We start from the raw sequence: 22,473 nt of genomic DNA on the forward strand, positions 1-22,473 counted from the left end.
AAGAGGTGAGACAGGGGAGTCTATATCTTGGCTACTATGAAGAGTGCCACAATGAACATGGGAGTACAAATATTTCTGAGATATATGTCACTTCCTTTGGACACATACACAGTACTGTAGTATTGCTAGATCAAACATCAGTTCTATTTTTTAATCTGTAAGGAACAACTATACTGTTTTCTCTAATGAACATATTAATTTATATTCCCAACATTAGGGTGCAAAGCAGAAAAGATTATCTTTTGTCTTTCTGATAATAGCCAATCTCACAGATATGAGATGACATCTCACTGCAATTTGGATTTGCGTTTCTCTAATAATTAGTGACATTGAGCTCTATTTTTTATATACCTGTTGGTCATTTGCATATTTCATTTTGAGAATTGTCTACTTAGACCCTTTCCCCATGTTTCAAATTTTTTTGATTGCTTGTTTTCTTAATAAGCTGCTTGACTGTCATGTGTATTTTGGATATTAACCCCTCATCAGATCTATGGTTTCTAAATATTTCTAACAACTCCATAGTTCATGTCCTTTATTCTGTTGACTATTTCTTTGACTGTTCAATAGCTTTTAAGTTTGATATAATCCCATCTGTTTATATTTGCTTTGTTGCCTGTGATCTGGGATTCACTGCTTTTTTTTTTCCTAATAGTATTACAGTTTGGGATCTTATGTTTAAGTCTTTAATCCCTTTAAGTTTATTTTCATATGTGATTTGAGAAAAAGTATGATATATTTTTTTTTATATAAATATCAAGTTTCCCCAAAACCACTTATTGAAGAGAGTCCTTTCCTCCTTCATTGTTCTTGAAGCTCTTGTTGAAAATCAATTGACAATAAATGTGTGGATATATTTTGGAGCTGTCTATTCGATTCCATTTGTTTATGTTTAATTTACTACAAAATTAAGCTATGCTGTTTTTATTACTATAGCTTTGAATGTATTTTGAGGTGAGGTAGTATAAAACCCCAGGCTTATTCTTTTTGTTCAAGATTGTTTTAGCTATTCAGGGTCTTTTTTGTTTTGTTTTGTTGATTCTCTATAAATTTTAGGACTGTTTTTTCTATTTCTATAAAACATGCATTGTAGATTATCTTTGTGTAGTAAGGAGTTTTGAAAAAAAAAATTCATTCTTCTAATTCACGAACATGGGCTATCTTTTCATTTATTTGTGTCTTCTTCAATTTCTTTCATTAATGTTTCACAGTTTTCAGTGGACAGGTCTTTCACCTACTTGGTTAAACTTTAAGTATTATTAGATCTACCTTTTTGCAGTGGAGTCTTTGTGGTTTTCTATATATAATATGTCACTAACACCCAGAGGCAATTTATCTTCCAGAAATCAATTTTTTTTTTTTTTGATACCAGGGATTGAACTCAGGAGCACTCAACCACTGAGCTATAATCCCAGCCCTATTTTGTATTTTATTTAGAGACAGGGTCCCACTGAGTTGCTAAGTACCTTGCCATTGCTGAGGCTGGCTTTGAACTTGTAATCCTCCTATCTCAGCCTCCTGAGCCACTGGGATTACAGACATGTGCCATTGAGCCCAACCAGACATCAAATTTTACTGAAACTCTCCCTAGAATGTATGATTGAAAAGGTAGAGTTCACATAAACATTTTTTAATTTTAATTTTTTTTTCTTTAGTTGTAATTGGACACAGTACCCTTATTTTATTTATTTATTTTTATTTGGTACTGAGGATAGAACCCAGGGCCTCACATGTGTGAGGTGAGCACTCTGCTACTGAGCCACAATCCCAGCCCCCACATAAACATGTTTTAAGAAATAAATTTAAAAACAACCAAGTAGTATTTTTAATTGAAATTATAATTTTAAAAAATTAAAAATTCAATTATTATCACTAGCCACACTTCCAGTACTCAGAAGCCACATACTAGACGACACAGTTCCAAAGTCCTATTAAGGTATGACCTGAAGGTCACCTTATTAGCATTCTCTTGAAGTTTGTTAGCAACTTCAGAAAACCTGGTGCAATCCCAAACCTAATGAATCAGACTGTGCATTTTAACAAAATCGAATGTGTGCACATTACAGTTGAGGAAACAAGGTCTCACAAGACAGTAAAGCACATGGTGATACTGGGGACACCAAGGCACAGTGCAATAAAGTGACTTGCTAATATCTCACTGTGAGGGGACTGGAAGAGCACATATACAGTCTAGAATCCTGGAGTTTACTTCCTGTCTGACCACCCACATACCAATGATTCACCTCACCCAGCTTAGATTTTCATCCTGGCCTTCCCGTTACAAGTTCAGCATCACACCAGGGAACCCGTTGATTTAAAAAGCATCCTTCAGATAGACAATCTGAAGGAAAAATATGGAAAAGGATCTCCCAACAGATTTCTTTCAGAACTTGCTTTAATGAAAACCATGATTGGTTCAGTGTGGACAAGTTCAGAATTTATTATGGGGCTTCTCACATACAGAGGTTTTCATTATTTCTACGATGACTCTGGTTAATTTACCCTTGTTCTCTAAATCTCTGTCTCTTTAATTGCTGGTCTGAACAAAGGAGTATCTTTTCCAACATAGGGAGAGAGAAAACAGGATGGACATATGCAAGGTGGCTTTTGTGTGGAGCTTGCTGTGCCTGTGAACCATGATGAATGACAGATGCAATTTCATGCTGAAAACTGGGTTGAATGCTCCAAGCTCAGTTATCTGTCTGAATACCTATAATTTTAGAATGTTAGGTACTTAATTTTATTGTGGGGGGTGGTGAGTTTATAAAACTCAGTATGAGTACATTTTATAATACTTTTGGGAAACTCAACATTACTCAAAATTATTTATGATTTTATATTTAATATTAGCATAATAGATCTTAATTTTTCCATCAAAGTAGTAAAATACTTTAAAAAACTTGAAATTCCCAGAAATCTTAAGAGGCCAAGGCTATGTCTTTAACCACCCACATCAACTAAGTTACAGCTTTCAGTGAATCCAAACATTACAAAATGGTCTAATGGACATTTTTATATTCAAATAACCAGAAGTTTCTGGCTTTAGTTAATTTTGCCTGTAAGGCTATTTCCTGATTTACTAACTGTTGTAATTAACAAACTTAATTAAATAACAAGTATAAATATTCACAAAATTATAGAACTGCACAGAGATTTAAAGAAGAGAAGCTCTAGAGAATAGTTGAGTCAGAATTGTAGAATGAATCATTGACAAGTTGACCTGAGTACTACTCCATATACCTTATGATGTTCTGTAACCTAATTCCAAGTTCTGAGCTCAGATACACAATTCCAGCATGTTCTGATGAAGCCTAGTTATGCCAAATTTCAGCTAAAGATGCTTTCATGAAGGCATCTCTACCCTTTCGGAATTCAACGTGAACGTATGAATAACAATGACACTAATATTTATAACAGAAAAATATGTCTTCAAAGAAATTAGAAGGCAGTCAAATCTCAGGCCACATATGGAGTGTGAAAGAAGGGTTTAAAGATGCAATGGAAAGAATACCTGTTTGAAGGAAAAGCAAGAGTTGAAAAATAGCTCTGCACAAAACGGTTGCATATGAATTGCGCCTACAAACACCATGTCCACCACAAAGATCCCTGTACTGTAAGGAACAATGTGGTTTAGGTGCATCCTGAGCCTCATCTACAAGGGCGAAGTGGCAGAGAGGTGTGTAGGAATGAAGACACCATGTGTATACAAAATTATCAACAACAACAGCAAACAGGGATTGTATGCCCACATGGAGGAGAGCAGACCAAGATCTGATAATGACAAAAGGAATATTCTCTAAGTCACAAGACACCCCCCCCCACACACACACACAGAATGGTAATTTTAAGTAGCTACAGGTGCTTCTACTAGGCAACGGAGGAGTAAGCACACATTTATCCTCAAAGAATTTCCCTGGGGGAATTTCCAATATTTTCTCTGTCTCTGTCTTTTTGTCTTTCTCGCTTACACACGAACACACACAACCATAGAAACAAGATTCTGTGAGAAAGAGATATTAAAAACAAATACAGAATTGTGCTTACGAAGAAGGTGGCTATTGGATTTTCCAAATTTAAAATATTTGTCACTAAAGATACCAAGGAGCAAATAAAAACATGAGTAAAGCATAAGGCTTTATGTAAAATAAACTGAGAAATTTGAAGAGAAACCAATTAGAACTACAGAATATATCTATAGAGTTTTCAAAGTGCGACTATAGAATACAAAGGAGAGACTGGTTTAAAAAGTCATCTTGAAGCCTAACGCAGTGGCACACCCCTGTAATTCCAGTAGCTTGGGAGGCTGAGTCAGGAGGATCAAGAGTTTAAAACCAGCCTCAGAAATTTAGCGAGGCTCTAGACCCTGTCTCTAAATAAATCCAAAAAAGGGCTGGGGATTTGGCTTAGCGGTTAAGTGCCCCTGTGTTTAATACCTGGGCACCCCCTGCCTGGCAAAAAAGAAAGTCATCTTAAATTGTGGGTCACAGAGAACATCCTTCTTAGCTTACCCTCATGGGTCTGTGTTTTTTCTTGCTATTGACTTGTCATGGTTGTATAATTACTAAGGTTACCATTTGGGGAATGAAAAATAAGTTAACAAACCAAAATGAAGAAATCAAACTGGGAGGAAATGTAAAATATACAAATCTTCCATCTTTTAAAATGGGAGTCTATAAAGAAATACAGGAACACATACAAAAATCCTAAAAAAATGCATCTGTTTAATCTAGCAGGATATAATAACAGTTCACAGGAATAAATGGAAATGTAAAGAAATTTTCATATTAGAAAATCTTTTAATATCATTTATCATATTATGAAGAGATTGGAAATAAGAAGTCATCTCAAGAGCTGCTAAAAAGTTTTAATAAGCTTTAAAATCCATTTTTAATAACTGTAAACTATGAATTAGGATAGTTTTTCTCCAACTTGATTAAAAGTATAAATCAAAATCATGGAGTCAGCTCAGTATATAACAGTGAAACACTAGAGGCCTTCTCATTAAAATAAGGAACAGCAACAGCAGAGAATAGCTACTCTCCCCACTATTGTCAAGTAGTCTTCTGTTAACTACTGGTGTTTCAGAAATCTCTGAATCAAATTCTGTTCTATGGGCCTGAACCTCCTTGAAGTTCAACATGTATTTGCTATTCTTTCTATTTTCTATTTTGGATACCACATTTAACATTCATAAGTTAAATGTTATTTGCAAGGAGTTATACCAAGAAAGATAAATATAACATTGTGAGTGAAAATATATAAAGTTTCCAAGCTATTATAAGAAATGTTCATGCAAGATTTGTGCTATCTTGCATTTAATGCTGTTACTAAGAGAGCAAGGGAGAGAGAGAGAGAGAGAGAGAGATTGAGAACTTGTCCATTAAACCCAAAGTAAAAATCAAATTTCATAAGTCAGACCAAGAAAGTCAAGGATCAAATGTTTCTTCTCATATGCAAAAACTAGACCCAAAATAAGGGTGGGAAAAGACTATGGGATGGGTAGGTATGAAAATCTCATGAAAATAATGGAGAGATCAGTGGAGCAAAGGGAGATGAAGGAAGAGAGAGAAGAGACAGGAAAAGGAAAAAACAGTAGAAAAATCTGACCAAGTTATCTGTGTACATATATGAATATACCACAGTCAATTTCACCTTTATGTATAGCCATAATGCACTAATTAAAAAAGAAAGAAAGAAAGAAAGAGACAAAAAATCAGTAAAATAGTGGGAAAGGAACAGGGAGAGGAAGGAGGATGGGAAACGGGAAATACTAGGGACTGAATTAGAGCAAATTATGTTCCACGAATGTGTGATTATATCAAAATGACCCTAATATTATGTATGACTATAACGCACTAATAAAAAATTTAAAAAAATTTTAAATTCTATATTTTATAATATCAGTTATAATTCTAGATCCAAGCACACGTTTTAGCCTGCCACAGTTTCATGAATGCTGATAGAAGATCATAGACTCCTAGACCAGAGATGAAGGACAGTTTTTTACTCACAGCAATAGCAGTATCCAGAGTATTAATATATTGGCACTGTTTTTCTGAATCCCAACTGCCATGGGGATATGTGAAGAGAGCCAGATGACATCCACACTCAATGTGCTACATTGCTAAAGAGGGACCAAAGCTTTGGGAACCTGGATTTTTCATGTGGACAAAGACTGGCTTACCCTTTCACCCTGAGGAATTGTCTTTATGGTCCTGGGCAGTATCTATACTATACAGCATACCTGTAATTTGCTCTGTAGGGAGATACTAACTCCATCTTTCAATTCTGTTCATTATACAAACACCTTGAAAAGGTTCTGGACCAAGACAGTCCAGAAAACAGGACAATCCATACACTTGTTCATAAGATGTGCAGAAACTCAAAGAGGTCCATGGAGAACTGTCTCCCATAGTGATCACCTCTCTATTGCAATGATATAGTTATATGGGTGACATTTTTACTAACTAGCAAACTTCCACATTAAGCCTTTATTTTTTATGAAGGTATGGACCATGCCCATTTTGTCCATTCCTGCCTACATGATGAATAACTCTCATATATAAATGGATAAAAATGTACTGCATCAACATTTTTCAACACATTAAAAATATCAATCATAGTTTTTAAGACTTTCTAAATCTGTGCATGTGTGTGTATGCATGTGTATGTGTGTTTCCTTCATATAATTCCAACCATAATATTTTCCATGTCTCTATATTTGATTCAAATCCAGTTGAGAAGTACAAAATGAATTTTGGTTATGGTCTGCTGAAACTCAAGTTATATTTACATCTAAATTCATGAATCTAGTAAATGTAAAGACAATTTTTATAATCCAATATCAAACATACAGTTGTGGAGTCAGTTATATCTGATTTTCTGCAACCTTTGTCATATAAGGCTAGAGCAACTTTTTACAGTCAGTACATCCAAAAAGGTTTGTTAAGTTGTCCTTGATATGGGATCACAGCATTGGCAATTCCATAATGTTTGTTCTATCTCCAGTTTTCCAGAGACAAAAATAAGTCAATATTCTTGATTAATTAGTCAAGTACTATATCAATTTCTCTTTCCTACCACTACTCAATGTAGCGTCAGAATCCTTCTAAACACTCTCTAATTGGCCACCACCATCTGATTGGACAGGAAGTGCACATTGATCAGTGTCTTCCTGATTTTCATACTAGATGAAGTTCTTGAGATGTCCCAATGCTTAGTTTACTCCCAAAGTAGATGAGTCTACAATATTATTCCCCAGTTACTAGTAATATGTAAAATTCATTGAAATTTTATTGTCTAATTTTATTGCATTATTGTCCTAAAGCTGAAATGAATTTAATATTCCATGACATTATGAGTATATACTTTAGCACTCTCATTTCAAAAATGAAGAAAGCAAGATATTTTGAGGCTAATTTATCTGTCAAAGACCACATAGCTAGAAAATGAAAGAAACAAAATTCTAACACTGAAGCCTGGCTCCAGAGTCACTTGCACCATTACAGAATGCATTTGTTAATAAAATGAGCCTCAAGTTGTTTACAGAGTAACTAAATTGTTCACTACCATAGTTTTCATATAAACATTTTATCGAGCAAACTGATTCCACAGGGACAGTTTACAAAGCCAATATTGTAATATGAAGGAGGCAGCAGGATACTTGAAGAGCTCTTGTCCCATTTTTTCATTCTCTGGGTTTAAGGCTACATGACAAGAGTGACGAGTTGACTTACCTTGTCTGGAACTTTAGGCATTTCTAGCAATACAGTGTTTTCATTGTTAAACTTGGAGATTATGGAACAAAACAGGGTACTTTATCATGCTAGTGGAACTGTATTCCTCAACATGCAATTCAGCAAGCAAACAGGTTCAAGATAGATTACTATGGTCATCTCTTCCCAAGGGTTCATCTAATATGCTAGGGACTCTTGGCATGCCTTTCCTGAATCATCACTAAATGCAGGTCTCTGGGTTCCATGTTGTCCAAAGCTGTGCTTCTCAAACTTTGGCACGTATCAGAATCATCTGAAGGACTTGTTAAAGCATAAACTCTGTAGCGTTCCCCAAAATTCTGAATTGGTGCATCTCCGGACTCCATTTCTCAGAAGTTCTAGTGGGACTGATAAGGGTGATGTATAATTCATGGTTAATTCAATGTAGTCCTGTCACTTTACAGAATTCCAATGATGTTGCTCACTGGGGGTGAGCAGTTGCTATCACAGTTAGAATAAGTATTACAAAGTATGTCTGCACTTCTCTATAGTACTGAGCTAAAGTATAAGAGTGCAACTGAATTTTGGTCATTTAGCTAAAATTGACTATAAAGAGATAACTGGCACTTATGAGATAAGACGGTGACTTCATGCCAGGTAAAATATTGACTGCAGATGCTCCTTGACATATGATAGGGCTACATCCTGAGGAACCCCTCATAAATTGAAAATATCATCAATTGAAATGCATTTAATATACCTAACCTATTGAACACCATGGTTGAGCTGCACAACCCACTGTATGTTCCCCCTCAGGACCGGTGACTGACTAGGAGCTGTGCTCACTGCCACTGCCTCGCATCACAGGAAAATATCCTACTATATATCCCTGCCCTAGGGGAAAAGTCAAAGCTTAAAATCTGTAGGACAGTTTCTATTCAATGCATCTCTTTCACTCCATCATAAGGTTGAAAAATCAGAGGGAGAACTAACATAAGGCAGGTAGCATCTGTGTATTAAAATAAAAGATCACCTTATGAAAAAAAAGGAAACTAGTACATGGGAAAGCAATGCAGTTTATTTTATTACAAATATATAATGTCCACAACCAGAAAAAACACTTTCTATTGAAAAGACCTAGAAAATATGACAAATAGGAACTGTTCACCCCTTAATATCACTAATATGTGACAGTGATATATGTTGTACTTCATATTGATGAAGCACATGGTTCCAGCAAAGTATTTTTCAGGAAAAAAAAGACTTATCAAAGGAGTGTACAATTAACCCAAATGCATTCTGCATTCATATATATCTAATTAAAATTAATTAATTAATTAATAAAAAAGAAAGAAAAAACCCTTAGTAATAGAGGAAGTGGCATCCAATGGGTACATATTTCTTTAGGGGATGATAAAAAATCCTTTTGGAATTAAAGGTAATGTTTAAAAAAACTTATCAAATAAAACCTCTATAGCTAATGCATATAGCTATATATTCCTAGGAAGTACAAGAAATAGAAAAAAAAGTTAGCCCAAGAAATATATGTTATGTATTAAAGTCTACCAGGCCTTGAGCCAGTATTTGCAAGCCATTGGTCTAAGAAACTCAAAAAAGAAAGAAAATAGAGGGCATTGCTCTGGGTTAAGAGAAAATAAACAACCTGATCTGGTATAGTCACACAGACTACAAAATGAGACAATGATTATGGTTGAGATATTTGATAATATCAAGAAATAATTAGTAATTTTGTTAGAATGATATTTGTGCTCTGATAAAGTTTTTTAAATAATCCATCATTTTTAAAGATATGTTATTCCAATATGTAGTAGAGGGATGCCAAGATAAAAGAAAATTGATTTGAAATATTTTTATTATAAATAAAATAAATGCACCAAATATATATGTATGTGTGTATATAATATATTTGTACTGGGGATTGAATGAATGCCCAACCTGTAATAATTTTTAATATGGGCAATGGAAAAAAAAGTAAGTGCCATATCATTTCTAATTTTATGAAGATTTGAAACATTTCAAAATAAATATTAAAAAATATAAAAGCCTTCAAGTCAGGTGTGGTGTGGTAATCCCAGGGACCCCAGAGGCTGATGCAGGAAGATTGCAAGTTCAAGACTAGTCTTACCAACTTAGCAAGTACCTGTCTCAAAATAAAAATTGAAGAGGGATGGGGATATAGCTCAGTGATGAAGCACTTTTGAGTTCAATTCCCAGTATCCACCTACACACCCCAAAAAACTTGGAAGGAAATCAATGCCATTGATAAAATTAAACGTGTACTAATGGCTGATGGGACAGCAGTATGTCTCCTGATATTACTATCCAGGGAGATTACTGTGAAAGCTGTCTCCAACCAGCTGTTCATCTCCTCAGCTCTCCCCCCTTCAGGAAGAGCTGCAATTTCTTCCCTAGCAGTGCCCCTTCATTTGACTATCTGAGTTGGAAGTGGAAAGAAACCCTTATCAAGTATCAAGTATGTGACAGTTGAGGAAGCGTGACATTCTGTCCCATTAGAGAAGTGTCCAACTGACTCAAAAGCTGATGAGTTCAAGGACTCCAGGAAGGAGGCCCAGCATGAGACCTTCTGTGCCTTCCTAGGTCTGCTGAATAACAGGTAGAATGTGGAAGATGAAAAAACACAAAACTGCAACTTGTTATATGATAGGTCAAGGTCACCAGTGGAAAGCAAGGAATTAAAATCTGATAGAAACCTGCCCTCAGAATTACACCAGTAGTTTCATGCTATTTTGGATCTGGTAAAAGAACCTATCAAAAGACCGCAAATTAAGTTTGAAAACACTAATTAGCTTTTATTCTTAATTCTAGAATAAGGTAACTCTTAGAACCAGAACAAATCCAAAGAACTCTGGTGACACTAGATAGGCAGTTTCTATAAAAACTAACTGCTATTTTCAGTCTCCTATGATTGACTAAAGTTCACCTGCTGTAATTAAACAAAACTTAGCAATTTTGTTTCATGAGTATGCTGCTAAGTTAGTTTCATTTAGCATGAATGACTTCTTTTTGGTTTGGTCTGTGGGACCCAGTACAGGACCCTAGTCCAGTCCAATGGCCTATATATATTTTACTTAACAACTAGAAAGATGCTCCAAGAACAGTCTTTGGTCCAGAAATAGAAGAGACAAGGTGTATAAATTGACATGATTACTCATATGATCAATATATGATTGTGTAGAAGGAACCCATGCACAGAAACTAACATGAAGTCACATGTTTTTTTTTGGAGGGGTGGAGGTACCAGGGATTGGACTCAGGGGTAATTGGCCAGTGAGCCACATCCCCAGTCCTGTTTAGTATTTTATTTAGAGACAGGGTCTTGCTGAGTTGCTTAGTGCTTCACTTTTGCTGAGGCTGGCTTTGAACTCATGATCCTCCTGCCTCGGGCTCCCAAGCTGCTGGGATTACAGGTATGCACCTCTGTGCCCAACTGATACCACAATTTTAAAATATATATATATATATATTTATTTTTTATTTGTAGTTGGACACAATACCTTTATTTTCTTTATTTTATGTGGTGCTGAGGACCGAACCCAGGGCTTCACACGTGCTAGGTGAGCACTACACCACTGAGCCACAACTCCAGCCCTGATATCACAATTTTTATAATAAAAAATTAACAGAGTTTATATGGCTCACAAGTGTTGCCCTTCCAAATAAATTTTCAGGTTTTCTATTCCCATTACAGATATTTTATTGCTACATAAGACAGTTTTTGGATTTCATGACCCCTTTACTTGCTAAAACAGAAATCTGGGAATACCTTAAAGTCACTTTTATTGTTATTATGATGTTTGATATTATGGTATTACATTAAAATTTAGGGCATTATTTTAAGGCTACCTTTTAGCATCATTAGCACCAAGTGTATAATATCAAATGTGTTAATCAGTGACTCAATTTCATTTCTCTATACACTGACACAAAATTGACAGATGAAAATATCATGAATTGAAAGGAAACAATTGAGAATGTGAAGAGAGAGCCTACAGAATTGGAAAAAAATCTTTGCCACCTGTACCTCAGATAGAACATTAATCTCCAGAATATTCAAAGAACTAAAAAACTGAACACCAGAAAATCCCAAATAATCCAATCATAAATGGGCAAAGGAACTGAACAGACATTTCACAGAAGAATGGTCAACAAATATATGGAAAAAAGTGTTCAACATCTCTACAATTTGAGAAATGTAAATTAAAACTACACTGAGATTCCATCTCATTCCAGTCAGAATGGCAATTATCAAGAAAACAAGTAACAATAAATGTTGGCAAGAATGTGGGGGGAAATGTTCACTCACACATTGCTGGTGGGACTGCAAATTGGTGCAACCACTCTGGAATGGAGATTCCTCAGAAAATTTGGAATAGAACCACCATTTGACCCAGTTATCCCACTCCTCAGCATATACCCAAAGGACTTAAAATCAGTATACGACCTCATCAATGTTCATAGCAGCTCATTTCACAATAGCTAGCCTATGGAACCAACTTCAGTGCCCTTCAACAGATGAGTAGAAAAAGAATGGGATATTAGCCATAAAGAAGAATAAATATGATGATATTTCCAATAATTGGCTGGAACTAAAGACTATCATGCTAAGTGAAATAAGACAATCCCCCACAAAAACCAAAGGCCAAATGATCTCTCTGAAACATGGATGCTAACACACAATAAAGAGGGAAGGAGAATAGAATTTCATTGGATTAGACAAAGGGGAATGAAGGGAAGGGAGTGGCGATGAGAATGGGAAAGTAGAATGAATCAAACGTAACTTTCCTATATGAAACATGACCAGTGAAACTCCACACCATGTACCACCATAAGAATGGGATCCTAGGTTATAATCCATGTATGTATAATATGTCAAAGTACACTCTACTCTCATGTATATCTAAACAGAACAAATAAGACAAAGAAAAAAATAATAAATTGAACCAATTTATTTCCAAAAGTTATGAATATTGAGTGACATCATTCTTTATGTTTAACATGTCAAGCTCAATTTCAAACATGTTACTCAGACAAAACACCCTAGACATATAATCTAAAACCAATAACTAAAGATAAAACAAAACCAATCAACCAACAAAAACTGAACTAGTTGATGTTGCATTCCAAAGCAACTTTTCCTGAATTGAATTTATATTGTAATGGTTAGAGAGATAGATGGCACTACAGAATAAATTTTCTCCTCCTTTGTAAGCAGATGTAACCTTGGTTGTATTTATTTTCTGTACATTTACTAGAGTATTTGAAGAAAGTGAAATTAGATGACTATATTACATCCCCCATTTTTTCCTTAGAAATGAAGTCATCCTTATTTATAAATTCAGTTATACACACAGTGTGATTATTTATTGGATTTGGCTATAAATAGGTTTTAATTATTAGAAAAATATTAAATATGTTTTAGTTTCTACAAGTAAATATATTTAAGCTCATGAGGTAAATATACTGACTAGAAGTCTCCAAAGTGTTTGATGAATGTTTCAATGAATTGCAAACCACTAGAAGGAATTTTGAAAATATGAAGGGGAAACATTAAAATTACTATCTTGGCAATTTTTTAGTATATAGTACATTATTAAATATAGTTACCTTGCTGAAATATAGAGTTCTGTAATTTATTCATTCTGCATAACTGAAATTTATAACTTGTTCATCCTGCATAACAATGCTACTCTTCAACATTTTTAGATTCCATGTATAAATAAGATCAAGTAGTATTTGTCTGTTGTACTCAGTTTATTTTACTTAGCATAAAGTCCTCCAAGCTCATTCATGTTCTTAAAAATGAGGGCATTTTCTTGTTTTTTGGTGTGTTTTTTTTTTTTTTTTTCTGAGTGAGTAAAATACATCCATTGTACAAAGTTTTCAGTTTATTTGTCAATGGACACTTATACTGATTCCACATCTCAGCAATTGTAAATAATGTTGCAATGAGCATGGGAGTGGGGATGTTTATTTATCACATTGTGATTTCATTTCCTTTGGGTACAATCAAAATTGGACTGATGGATTATAAACTTTCATTGTTTGAGGAACCTCCCTACTGGTTTCCATAAGGGTTGTACTAACTTACATTCCTTCCAACAGTGTGCAAGGACTCCCTTTCCTTCACATTCTCACCAACACTTATCTTTTGTCTGTTTTATAAGAGCCATCCTAACACAGGTAGACTAATAGCTCATTATAGTTTTAGTTCACATTTCCCAGTGATTGGCAATGTTGAACATTTTTTATATATACATGTTAAGAATCTTTGTGTCTTCTTTTGAGAAATGTGTATTCAAGGTTTTTTGCCCAATTTTTCATTGGGTTATTTGTTTTCTTGATTTTGAGTTGTTTGTACATGTGTTTGTACACAGATACGATATAAACTCTTTATTACCTGTGAAGTTTGCAAGTGTTTCTCTCAGTCTGTAGGTTGTCTCTAAACTCTGTTGATTCTTTCTTTTGTGGTGTAGAAAATTTTTTAGTTTCATACAATCCTATTTCCCTACTTTTATTTTTGTTGCTTGTCTCATTGCATTTTATAGGTTCAATATAATTCTCCACCGGGAAACTATACATATAAACAACCTCACAGGTATAGTAATCACAAACATTGCAGCATGGACAGCTGTATAAATATACACATTGTGCTTAACACAGATATTCTCCAAAGTGTGTCCAAGTGGTCTGCTAGTGCATGATTAAAATGAAAATGAAAATCGAAGAAATCTCTCTAGGGGGACATAAATAGAAAATGGCTCTGAACTAGCCTGGGTACCCACATTATCTACTCAAACTATTGAGAAGAGAATTGACTCCGCCACCATCACTGCCATGCTTCACACCCCTTCCCTGATGCCATACGTCTTCCTCTACCCTTCAAGGTTGCCCTTACTGCTTAACATGAATAATGGGGCAGGGAGCAAGGATCAGTGTTATTCATCTTATGCCTTAACCCATTTCCATGTGAGTTTGGAAATGAAAATTTAGCCAGGGTTCCTATTGAGTTTAACAACTGGAGTTTTAAAAGCAATCATTTCACATTGAACTTTAAAATCTTTAAAGGAAGCCACCCAAGCCTCCATAGCAGCATGTGTTTGACTCTGGGTCATATCTATTCCCAAAAGCTCAGGTCAGCATCTTCTGCAATGCCTTTCCTAGTTCCCAGATTAGCTCTTCTTGTTGCACATGATTTTTCTTTAGTATGAGAGAATCAATTTTATTCCCCCCATTTCACTTGAAGGTTGATAGAGCACCACACCTATTTTATTTAGGTTAAACACAGTCAATCAAATAAAATTACAAACACATTCCTTACCTTTTAGTAAAAATATTTTTCTTCTAAGGGATTAGGTTGAAAATACTCAGTGGAAAAGGAAACATTTTTGCATTCCCATCAAATAATCTGTCTGAGAACTCCAAATGCATCCCACTAAATAGAATTGTTTAAAAGATGCAATACTTCAGCAATACATAAGATATGTGTCAGTACATCATATTATTTTAGGGCAAGAATTTATTTTTTTTAAAAAGGGGATAAAGTAGATCAAAGTATCACCAATAAACAGCACATAACATGTGAACAGAACAAAAGTAAAATTCCAGAACAATTTTTATTTGAGCTGATTTTATTTGGTGATGATCCAAATGGTCTGCAGGAGACTCACCTTTGATTATGATGACTTGGATGAATTCCCAATTTCAATGAACCCATGTATATCTTTGCTCTTCAAAAGACTAATGATGACTGTAGTAATATGGGTACATCAATGTTTATGGCAGTGCAACTCACAATAGCCAAGTTATGAAACTCGTTCAGATGCCCAGCAACAGATTAATTGATAAAGAAAATGTAGCATATATACACAAGGGAAAAGGAAACATTCTGGCATTCCCATCAAATAAGTTTTATTCAGCCATAAAGAATAATGAAATTATGGCATTTGCCAATAAATGGCTGGAACTGAAGAACATAAAGCTAAGTGAAATAAGTCAGACTCAGAAAGTCAAAGGTCAAATGTTTTCTCTCTCATACATGGAAGTTAGAAAGGGAGATCTGTGGAGTGGAGAAGTGGGGTTGAGGGGAACAAGGGATGGGAGAGGGGAGAAACAGTGGAATGAGGTTGACCAATTCTGCTGTGTACATGTGTGGATGTACCACAGTGAATTCCACCTTTATGTATACCTACAAAGTACCAGTTTATAAAAACAATAAATAGATGGGGGACAGCCAATGGAATAGAAGAAGGGGAATGGGGGGTGGATGGGGAGAGGGGAAGGTAATACTAGGGATTAAAATAGAACAAATTATACATATGTGACTACGTCAAAATGAACCCCATTATTATGTGTAGCTATAATGCACTAATAAAAACGGGAGGAAAAAAAAAGGATGAGCCAGGGTTGGGATTATAGTTCCTTGGTGAAGCATTTGTCTAGCATGTGAGAGGCACTGGGCTCTGTCTCCAAAACTGCAAAGAGAAAAAAAAAAAAAAAAAAGAGATGAGTCACAGGAGAAGATAAGAAACCAAAGAGAAACTACTAATAAACCATTCATCAAAGAGTTGAGTAAATTTAAATATATATTATCATTTGTAAAACTATTTTAGAATTATTTCAATTACATGTTGATCGAGACATGTTCATTTACTGTACTGGGAAGAGCCAAAAAAAAAAAAAAAAAAAAAGTTGAGTGAAATGAAAAACCACAAATTACTTAGGTGGAATTGTGAGACTTGAGGGAACTAAATATTATCTAAATCTAAAAATACAAAACAACAGATTTAAAATACAAAGTCTTTGCATTGTCAAACATGTTCCTAAATATTTAAATAGGAAGAAAGATTCTCCTGATTTTGATAGATTGAAGGGAATATCTCCCATTGGTTCTTCCCTGAAAGCCACTATAAGAAAATAGTCAAAGTAAAAAAAAAAAAAAAAAAAAAAGTTGCTTTGTTCTTTTAAAATAGAAATCATAACAATTCTTACAGAAGCAAAGAGCCAGGCATAAGCAAGTCTGCCATGCACAAACCAACCAATTTGTCAGTCTAAAGCCCTAACCACTTCCTTATCTAACTTTCACGTACTAAGCCAATATTTCCCCTGCCCTAAATCATCCCAGAGGCAGGTACCACACAACGAGAGATCACTTCTATGCCCAGAAGCCCACTGTCATTGCCCAAACTGTCCGTCTTAAGCTATTTATCCTGCCTTACTTTGCCTCTCTCATGAACACCCCATAATGACTCTGACATAGACGTCCCTGTCTTTTGCCTCTTGACCACACTGGTAGCCCTGCAGAGCATACTATGACCCCCAGGACCTGTGAGCATAATAAACCTCTTCCTTCCAAGTTTCATTTGTCATTTTCTCCAGTGGCCACACTGACTTTATCACACCATCTCCAACACAGATCTTAGAACACTTGACTTATATAAACCTCAAATGCAAATGAAAGCTTGTATTTCAAGGAAGTATGTGCATGTTGCGAAACATAGACCTACCTAATTGCAAACTTATCTTTTAATAGAAAAATATCAAGTATTCAAAAAAGGATTTAATTTCTCCCTAAATAGATAAGCCAACCAACCACCCACAACTTAAATGAGACTCTTATGTCTCTGAACCATATGACCTTATGTGCCATTTCAGGGTTGTAACCAATAAAGTGTAAAGTGTGACACAATTTTGGCTTGAGCTCTCTATGTTATCTTATTTTTTTTTTTGCATAAAAACTTCAAAGACTATAGAAAATGTATGGGTAATCTGAGGTTTATAATATTCATTGAATTGAAGACACTTAAGAAATAAAATGCTTTTAATTTTTTTTGGTGCAAATTCAGCTCTCATTATCCCAAATACAAAAGTCATTTTAAAAATTTATGTTTTGAAAAAAATATCAGTCATAATGCCAAGATTATCAATTGAAGGGGTCACTCTTGTCTGCTCAAGGACTTGCTGCCTATTGTTGACTTTGTGTTGCTCTCCACCAAGTTGAGGATTAATTGTATTGTGGACCATTAGAGGTTGGTACCTGAACCTGAGTGGTTTTGAGATAACACTTTTGAACTCATAAACATACCCTTGTTGTACTACTTACATGCAATTGTTGGCACGGAGGCTCCTATACTCCATGAAAAGCAACAGGAGGATCTCTAAAAGTCATACCTAAGTTCAGTGAGGAATGGGAGCCCAAGGACCCAAATCTTTCTCTCATTTTTCTACTATGGAAGTATATATGCAATCTATATCATAATTAGTTGTTTATTTTTCTCTTGAATAGACAGCATGCTTTTTCAGAGTAACCAATCTTCTTCCATCTAGTGTACTGAAATAATTATTTATAATAACATTCTCATGCTGTCGCTCTGAGGATTAAATAATACATGAAAAGCTCATACTTCTGTGAGTAGAGGGTCTCTGACTAGCTTTAGCTAATGTTCTCTTTACTACAATTGAATCTTAACCATTTCTTCCAAATTTGCTCCTAGAAAAAAATCAAATATAAGTTTGCAAAAACTAACCTCAAAATAGCCTTTGAAAAAGGGACTGGCTGAAGAGATTGACTAAAAATTATTAGCTAAGTCCTTAACTAATATCTACAAAATGCTATATTAATTTCATGGGCAATACTGTTATTTTGTGTTTTCCTGTTTTGTAATGTTGTAAGTGAGGCTGGCAGGAAAAAACACCCTGACATGATGAACTAATAAAGCAACAACAACAAATAACAATGCTGCCTACCCTTGATGGACTTATATCCAAAAGTGATATGGTAGCTCTTTGTCAGGAGACTCCTACCTCCCATAATTCACACCTTCCTTCAATCTGTGCTAACTTGTAACAGATTTTATTTTTCCTTTTTATTGTGGTGAAGTTCACTAACAAACATTCAATTGACCATTCAAAAATGAATAATTTAGTGCCATTAAATATATTCACAATGAGGTACAACCATCATCCTATCTAGTTACAAAATAATTTCTTCATTTCTGTTAAAAGAAAAACTGAGACCAATTCAATAACAAGTTCACTTGAGCAAGAAAAAAGGTTCTAGAACTTGGAAATATTACAAACCAAAGGGGATGTCCCACCCTACCATGTGTGCAGGTCATATTTATAGTTCAGAATGTCCCAGCCCACCACATATGCAGGTTATACTTATATGCAGACAAAAGAAAGTGATGTGCAGAAACATCCTGATTGTTTGCAGTTGGTATTTGCCTTATATGGTCATATTCGGGCAGCTTTCAGATTCTGATTGCCTGCAGGTTCAGATCTTGTGATTGGCTGAGACTCAGTTGCTTGGTTAAACATTTATACTCAGGTTACACCTGCTCACCATAAAATGAACAAAGTACCGATACATACAGAAACATGAATGAATCTTGAAAACATAATGTTACATCACTGATATTTGACCAATTCAATGTAGTGCAAGTGATGCTCCAGACTTCAGAGGCAAGAAGTTTTGCAACCTCAGCTGGGGACACTTGAAACTCTTATTTGTGGGGAAGCCTGAACTTCCAGCAAAAACAACTACCCTTAGATTGCTATGGAGTGAAAAAAAAAAAAAAAAAAACCCAAACAAGCCCCATGGGAAAATGGCAGAAAGAGATATGCAGCCAGCCCACGGTAGCTCAGCCCTCTCAGCCATCCCAGTTAAGGTGTCAGAGTTGTGAGTAAAGCAGCTACTTCAATATTCTAGCTCTAGATGATACCATGTGGAAAAGAAAACAGGAACCTAGGAGAAAACCAGAATTGAGGCTCAAGCATGAACCCAGAGCAGCCATTCCAGATGCCTGCAATTATTTAAGCCACCCAATACAGGCTCCAGACTATAAATAAATAGATGAATGGATAAATAAATAAATAAATAAATAAATAAAGAATATTGGAGACTGAGAACATAATAAGAAAATACACGAGAAGGGGAATCAGGAAGGCTATTCTAAGTGGTAACAACTTGTGTGGCTAATCAGAGTGATGTGTGCAATCCTCCTAGAGAAGGTGGCATTTGAGCAAGGCCTTGAAGGTGACAGAGTTAGATGACTATTTGCAGGAAAAATATTATAGGCAGAGCCAGAGCAAAAGTTCTTAGGGGAGAAAATGCCTGGCATATTGACAAAAATACAAGGAAGCTAGTTTGGCTGAGAGTAAGGGAAAGAGGATGTCTTAGGAGTGGCCATAGCCCAAGTCAGGACTTTGACTCATATTCTGAGTGAAATGGAGGAGGATTGCAGATATTTAAGCATAAAAACTATGTGATTGGATACATGTGTTAAAAGGGTCCCTCTGCCTGCTGGGATAAGGACAGACTTCAAGGGGATCAAGGACAAAAGTGGACCACTTAGAATCCCATTACAATGATCCAGGTAGGGACGATAGGATTGGCCAGGGATGTCTCAGCAGAAGTCATGATAAATGTGTGGATACTAGATATTCTGAGATAGAAACCATCACAGTGATATTATCAACTGGATATAGTGATTATAAGACAAGAAGAGGATTGGAGGTATTCATTTTCTGGGGATTTTTGGCCTAAAGAATTGGAAAGACAGAGTCATCCTCGGTTGAGTTGGAGAATTGAGAAGGGAGACAGGTCTGGATGATCAGGAGTATGTTTTTGGACATGTGAAAATCGGGAGGTCTGTGAAGCTGCTTAGTGGAGATGGCTAGAAGACAGTTGGAGAATCTGGGAAGGGATGGTGACAGAGACATCTGGGCCAGAAATTAAAATGTGGGTTTAGGTGAGATAAGAAAAGGAGAGAAATCAGACAAGGACAGAGCCCTAGGGGACTTGAAAACCAGTGATGGAGTAAACAGTAAAGGAGACAGAGACCTTGTGACCAGGGAGATACAGGAAGGCTGCACATCCTCAGAGTGAGAGAGAATTAAACTGGTCAGAGAAGATGCTGGAGAAGATTCCTGGAGGAAGTAACTACTTGAGTAAGGTTTGTGTCCAAAGTAGGGGATTGACAAAGAGGATTGAAGGAGGAAAGGGGAACCCTGGTAAAAGGATATGACAGAGCCAAGTGCAGAAATGTGAAAGTATATGAGTATATCATAAATAGTCTGATGTAACTCAAGGGCAAGGTGGATGTCAAGATAGAGTACAGAATGCTGACAAAGACCCAGATAAGTAGCCAAATTATGCAGGAATTTGATTTCCTAACTGAAGAAACAATCAGAATTTTTGAGAAAGGAAAAATGCATGATTTACTAATATTTTTAAAGCTCTTCTCTGTTTTCAGGGATAAACATAAGGAGTGGGTGAGTGCTATCATCTAAGTACTTGTCTTCCAAATGAAAGAAAGAAAAGGTCACAGTAGCCCCCAGGAGAACCTGCAGAGTGGGGACAAGCATTTCAGTTGAGTGCAAGTTATTCCTGGGTTCAGCTGGAACCTAGGAATACTCCACACAATATCTGGAATTCAAGTTGCATGGATCTGAGAAGGTCTTAACCATTGGTCCTGGAGGAAAAAAAATAAACCAATGAGTTAGTGAAGGGTGAAAGTAGTGGGGAGTAATGGAGAGGGGGATTATTTTTCCAAGGACATCTCTATATTACCATTTTGCAAACATGACTAATGTGGAAGAAACTTTCTTCTTTCCGACAGCCAAAAGTCATAAATTAAACCCCAAAGGCTCTGCTTGAGGGGACTCTGTGGCGATCACCTTCTATTTCCCCCACCCCGATTTTCTTTATCTCCTGAAGCATGTCCCAGATTTCTTAGGCTCTACAGACCCCCAGATCAAATCTCCACCCAGGAGAAATCCAACTTCAAAGGGTTTGTTTTTTTTTTCCAGGTCTTTCAGATAGTAGAATTATATGTGAAAAAAATCACCTGGCAAAGAGAACACAGCCAAAACTTCAAAGGAAAGACAGTTGAAAACAAATACAGATGGAAAAAAAAAGTAAAAATAAATCCAAATCCAAACAAGACCAGCAAGGACTAGAATCAAATTATAAGACCAAGTACAAATGAATTTGTAAATGGAACAAACTTTGGTTTTATTGTAAGTATCCACATGCGTGCCAGCTTAAAATAAATCCAGTATACATAGTATGTAACAACTATATATATATAAACCTAATAATGTGTATTAAAGTTTCACTATATCACAAAATAACTACTTGATTATCCTCTTTATAAAAGTTGACTACAAGACTATGGATATCTTTTATATTATTCAAGTTCCCTTGCTATGCCAGTCATTGCTTAATTTATAAGCATTTAATTTCCAATAAATAAGTCAGAAAACCCAGAATGGCTTCATCAGGCCCTAACTATGCTGTATAGAGAGTTTTTTAAAAAATATAACTTTAAAGATAATTTACTTAAAATAATTTATTTCCTTATAGACTTAATTTGTCCATGGGGGTAAAAAAAGAGAGTACTAAACATAAAAAATGGCAATCACAGCAACAATAACAACAACAAAATGAAGAATAAAAAGAAACTGTTTATTTCAGCCACCACACAGCTCAATTTGGTAATATTCTAGCAATTACACAATTAAGTTTTTTAAAAATGTAGCAACGTGTAGATTGCCTGGTCCATGATCTCACATCTTATAGACAAGAGTCCCAGGCAACTTAGATGACTGTAGACATCTGTACAAAATTTGGACCCTCTCCAGTTTGCCAGTGGTATTTTTCCATTGGGACATATAAGACAACTGTAGACTGTGGCAGAATTGCATAAGAATCACC

Source organism: Marmota monax, unplaced genomic scaffold (assembly GCF_021218885.2).
Source record: "Marmota monax isolate L192 unplaced genomic scaffold, Marmota_monax_Labrador192_F-V1.1 WCK01_AAM20220418_F8-fsc00014, whole genome shotgun sequence".
NCBI classification, from domain to species: Eukaryota; Metazoa; Chordata; class Mammalia; order Rodentia; family Sciuridae; genus Marmota; species Marmota monax.